General features: G+C 43.8%; 1 protein-coding gene across 1 annotated transcript in view; it reads right to left on the reverse strand.

Moving 5' to 3' along the window:
- The window catches only part of SIRT5 (sirtuin 5), a 47,970-nt gene extending 46,220 nt beyond the window's left edge, over positions 1 to 1,750 (reverse strand). The window contains exon 1 of the mRNA XM_015135582.3: positions 1,685 to 1,750. The gene's annotated coding sequence lies outside the window, so the exon portion shown is untranslated. The remainder of the gene's footprint in view (positions 1 to 1,684) is intronic.
- Positions 1,751 to 6,000: the final 4,250 nt, after the last annotated feature.

The raw sequence follows: 6,000 nt of genomic DNA on the forward strand, positions 1-6,000 counted from the left end.
GAGTACTGATAATATTAGCAGTGCATGGATGAAATAATAAAACTTTGCTATTGTAGCAGGACGAACCGCAGACAAAACTCCTCAGACACCGGATTAAAGGAGGAAGAGGTTTTTCATTCGGCTGAAGGCGTTGGCAGACTCGTGTCTTAAGAGCTGAGCTCCCCGAAAAAGAAATTCTTGGCCTTTTTAAAGGCTTACAACTTTAAGGGGTCCATGTGAAAGGGTCGTGATAAATCGAGCAAGCGTGGAAAACGTGACTGGGGGCCACATGCATCAGCTAACAGAACAAAACGTTTTACAATGCTTTTTTCATACAGTGTCTGGAATTTACAGATAACACAAGTAGTTTAAGTCAGGGGTTGATATTATTACCTTTTTTTTAACTCCTAGGGTCGGGTGGTGGTGCCAAGGTTGTCTGGCTATTTATTTTACTTTTGTTTCTTTCTAACTTTTTGCTTTCTCTCTTTCCTCATGTCTTGTGAACTAGGCAAGGTGGGGGGAGGAGGGCAGCAGCAGTAGCAGTGATCTCCTTCCTTACTATCAAACATACTCTATTTTTTTCTCTTTAGCCCCCCTCAAAACTTTAAATACTGAAATTTAGTCTTTGCTTTTTCGCCCTTCCTTTCTAATACAGAGCTCTACAGGGTACCTGTTGTAAATGTTAACATTTTCCTTAGGCACATAAAGCATTTAAAATGTTTTTTCATTGGTGTCTTTAAGAAGTTTAATATAATCCAGTGAGAGGTCAAGGCAAAAGATTGAAGTTGAGGCAAAACTAGTGCATCGGCACTGTCCCTAATCATGACACTTTATTAGAGCAGTAGGAACAAAAAATGCCCTCAGGAACCACAAAGAAAAGAGCTTGAGTTTTAGTCTACTTCAGCGGACATTTGTCCATTTTATTACATATTTGATCTGTATTTATTTCATAAACAGATGTGATCACTTACTCCACTGAGTGTGTGATAAACACTGGAGGGCATGTAGAAGTGTGTTGTAGGCAATGTTCTGTGGGGCTGAAAAGCACAGGATTTAAGAATCCAGTCTTCACCAATTCTGTCTTAGCATCTTGAACCTCAGATTTTTCACCGTTCAGATGGTGCTAATAATGCTCATTCTCAATGCATTGTTGTAAGGATTAAATGAAATAATGTATGAAGAGTATTTAACATAGTGCCTAGCATACAGTACCTCCCAATAGGCAGTTGCTGTTCATTTACTACTTTCCAGGACTAGGTTATGAAATTACTTTATATATTTCACTTTGAAATAACATCTGAGTAGTTATTAGCAACTATCAACCCCCTCATCTTTGTACTGTTTCATCAATCTCCTTGAAAAAGAAACCATATATCAACCCTCTTCGAAAGGCATAAAATGAATATTAACCAGATTCTGAAATTTCCGTCATGTCGAACAAGTGTGATTCTAAAACCAGCAGCATCAGCAACACCTGGAAGTTTTTTAGAAATGCTGAATATAAATCCCTACTCTAAAATGCTCCATCAGAATCTGCATTTTCAGATCCTAAGGTGACTCTATGCACTTTACGGTTTGAGAGTTGCTGCCCTTGTTTACCTACCAGTGGAAGTTCAAGAGGGCATTCACCTGATGATTTTTGGAAGCAGAGGAGGAGAATTAGACATAAGATGAGAAAAAAGCAGTGGAAACTCTTGGGACTTACCATATGTCCTGGCCTCACCCGGGTCCACAGTCCTTTGAACTTGCTTATCCTCCCCATGATGGATCTGCGTGGTATGAGATACAACCAAGAAAGGCATATCTGGTGAACTGGCAGGAAAACGGGGAAGGGGGCTCTCTAGAAGACACAGCACAGACTACGTGCAATAACACGACATAATCTGATTAGATCCTACCATGCGGTGCACACCAAAGGTTGATCAGTTTGGATCCTTAATCCTGCCACACAGTGCTTTGAAATCCACGTTTCACTATCCCATCTTAAGACTCCCCTAGCAGTTAAACACTTGGTTCCACATGGCCTGCTCAAATTGTGTCCAACTTGACACCATTTGGTGCTTGGTCTCACTAACAATTGAAACTGCCAACCATCTCAGTGACTCTTACAAATCTTAACGTCAGCTGTCCAGGGTTTAGTTTCTTCAGATGTGCTTAAAACTTTATTCTTTCTGGTAGGGTTATGTTATCTACACTGACAAAAATTAACCTACAAATCTTCCTAATGAGTGTCACAGCCGTAGCTTTTAAACATGGGGCGTCTGAAACTTAGTTCCTCCCAACGGTTTTGGGTTCTGCACTGAATACTACAGATCATACACACAAATGCCAAAACACACAATAAGTCACTACAAAAACCAAAAGTAAAGCTCACCCACAAACCACTAACTTATCAAGTCCTCGCTGTGCCGCTGGGCAGCCTGCTTTTATTCCCTTATCGGACCCCACCCACATCCTGCTGATTGGTCCATTTTACAGAGAGCTGATTGGCTTATTTTACAGAGAGTTGATTGGGCCATTTTGCAGAGAGCTGATTGGTCCGTTTTACAGAGAGCTGATTGGTCCATTTTGACAGCATGCTGATTGGTGCACTTACAATCCCTGAGCTAGACACAGAGTGCTGATTGGTGCGTTTACAATCCTTTAGCTAGACACAGTGCTAGACAGAAAAGTTCCCCAAGTCCCCACTAGATTAGTTAGATACAGAGCACTGCTTGGTGCATTTACAAACCTTGAGCTAGACACAGGGTGCTGATTGGTGTATTTACAATCCCTTAGCTAGACATAAAGGTTCTCCAAGTCCCCACTAGACTCAAGCCCAGCTGGTTCATCTAGTAGCTCGCTCTCCAGGGCTCCAGGCGGAGCTGCCCGCCAGTCCCGCGCCATGGGGCGGTCGATGGGACCGACCGGCAGCCACGGAGTCGGGGGCGGCTCCCGTTGGGGAGGCTCGGACGGCGGGAGCCCACCGCAGTGGCGGAGGGGTGGGTGGGGGTGGGTGGGGGTGGGTGGGGGTGGGAGGGGCAGCGGGGTCGGGCATGGTTGGGCATGGTCGGGCATGGCCGGGCATGGCGGCTTGCAGGTCCTGAGCTTTGCTCCGCGGGGAGGCAGCTGAAGCCCAGCGAGAATTCGAGCGCAGCGCCGGCGGGTCAGCACTGTTGGGGGACCCGGCGCACCCTCCTCAGCTGCTGGCGTGGGTGCTAAGCTTCTCACTGCCCGGGGCCGGTGGCGCCAGCCAGCTACTACGAGTGCGGGGGCCCTCCGAGCCCACGCGCACCCGGAACTCGGGCTGGCCCGTGAGTGCCGCGCGCAGCCCTGGTTCCCGCCCAAGGCTCTTTCTTCACACCTCCCCGCAAACGGAGGGAGCCGGCTCCCGCCTTGGGCAGCCCAGAAAGGGGCTCCCAGAGTGCAGCGGTGGGCTGAAAGGCTCCTAGAGCGCGGCCAGAGAGGGCGCCGAGAGCGAGCGAGGGCTGCCAGCACGCTGTCACCTCTCAAGATTATGTCACCTTCAACTTGGGAGTCTATGGTTACTGAAAAGCAGTTTACAGCATTGTTACATAAAAATTGAACCAGAGTAGTCTAATATTACAATGCCTGTTTCACAGAATTAAATAAAATGACATCTAAAGCATTTGCTACGTTCAACACATAGTAAGCTTGTGGTTATTATAAAGTTATACTAACAAGTAATTTTAGTATTATAACTCATTATTTTTGGCCTTGCTTCAAAACCCGTAACTATCTAAAGATATCAGTCTATTTTGGCAAGAATTACTAGTAAATTTAGACATGTATAACTAATTGATGTAGCGTTATAAGACCCTACATAAGTGAAAATAAAGTTTAGAAGTTTGATTAATTCTGATTATATGCTTCCTACTATTTTCTGGTGGCCATCTTTCTGTTGGAAGTACTACCTATCTTTTGCCCTATTCCACTTTTAAACTTTTTTTTTTTAATGTCATCTTCCTATTCTGTCGATGAGTGGCCCTGACCCCAGGGCAAAGCTCTGGTCTCTGGCTTGTGTTGGTAACGATTTTCACCTGTGAGTGAGGATTTTGGCACAGCCTCTTAAGCCCTCATTTCACTCATTCTTAATTCAGTTTGAGTAACAAGGTTGTCAGACACGGAAGGAGACACTTAATGATGATTTATAATTCAAACCATGTATGTTCAGTTTTGAAGCAAAACAATAGACATCAGTCAAGACTTTTCCCGTTTCCAAACTGTAGCTCTTTTATTCCAAAGGAATAGCGATGACCTCTGTCATGAGATTACTCAGATATAAGGTGACCCAGAAGCCAGGCTTACAGCACTGTTCTTTTTATTAGTCTGATTTTTCTTGGGAGTGTTTTAAGGACTGGAGAATGTATGCTGTTCTTAAAGAAAAAGGGGAATACCTTAATCATGTCGAGAGTTTACATATAGGATTGTCTGTTGATTTTTAAAGATATATTGTCTTGTGATAATCAGTTTCATTAATAACAATATGTTATTGTTGAAATCGGTTAATCTTCAATCCAGTGTCAGGTTGTGAGCCAAATTAATTCCTCCCTGTGCCTGGCACTCCTGTGCCTGACAGCCCAGCTCTGTCCCACCCGTTTCCTGCAGCCTGCTGTCTGCATCTCAGCCTGGATCTCTGCCAGAGGAAAGCAATGCCTAACAGTCAGCCACACCACTTCTCCCACTGCTTTTGTGTGGGCCAAACTGTTGCCAAGGGTGCTACCAGCCCACCTCTGGGAGAGTTCTGGGGCAGGGGTGATAGGAGGACAGACTCTTGTCTGTCTCAGCTTGGAGACTATACTTCAAGAGGACCTTGAGCACCTGGCAGCGCCTGGAAGGAAATCAGAGAAATACAAGGATGATCCAAGGGGTTAAAAAAAGAAGATGAAAAGGAAAAAAACAAATGGTTGGGTCAACCGTGGTGGCTCACACCTGTAATCCCAGCACTTTGGGAGGCCGAGGCAGGCGGGTCACTTGAGGTCAGGAGTTTGAGACCAGCCTGGCCAACGTGGTGAAACGCCGTCTCTACTAAAAAGACAAAAATTAGTTGGGCGTGGTGGCAGCTACTCAGGAAGCTGAGGCAGGAGAATGGCTTGAATCCGGGAGGCAGAGGTTGCAGTGAATGGAGATTGGGCCTCTGTACTCCAGCCTGGGAGACAGAGTGTGACTCCCTCTGAAAAATAAATAAATAAATAAATAGTTGTTAGCTCACTTGGAGAAAAGTAGCCCGAGAGTAGTTCTAATTAGATATTTTAAATATCAACTTTAATAAAGAAATATTTATTAAGAGCCCACCATGTCCTGGGCAGGTGTTATACATGAAGAATCGTCACCTGGAAAACAATGCCTAGCCACTCTGTCTCTGCTGAGGATGGAACAAAAGCAAATAGATTTGCATAGCAGAATAAGAGTTTCAAATTAGCTGTAATGAAGAATTTTCTACATCACATAATGAGAGCTATTAAATGCTGAATGGCTTGCCAAGGGAATGGAGCAGCCAGGAGGGGGCCTGGGGCTGGCTTTGCTAATCAGTTCTGGGTGGGTTGAGACCCACAGCTCACAGCAATAAATCGTTTAAGTAAAGCTGGGGTTGTGTTGTTTGTCTCTCTGTATTATTTTGAACTATAATTTTTACAAATACTACTGAGTAATCTCTGAGAAGTGTTAAAAACAGGTTACTCAGAGAAAAGAGAAATGAATATCTGAACTCTAGGTGAGAAATCTCACAATAAAAACAGCAAGAGGTTTCAGTAAACATTTTCAAATATGTAAAAAAAAATGTTAAAGGGAAATAGCAACTTGAGGACAATACTAAGACTGTAACAAATGACAAATATTTGCTATCTATCTAATTCTTCATTCAAATTGATTAGAAAAACATTAACTCCCCAATAGATAACTGTATTAAAACAAAAACAATCCATAAAAGGAGACTTAGTCTGGCCAACAAATGAATGAAAAAAAATTGGACCTGATTACTTATAAAATACAATTAAGTCCAAACAACTCACTAATTCTTGA

This window comes from Macaca mulatta, chromosome 4, assembly GCF_049350105.2.
Source record: "Macaca mulatta isolate MMU2019108-1 chromosome 4, T2T-MMU8v2.0, whole genome shotgun sequence".
NCBI lineage: Eukaryota > Metazoa > Chordata > Mammalia > Primates > Cercopithecidae > Macaca > Macaca mulatta.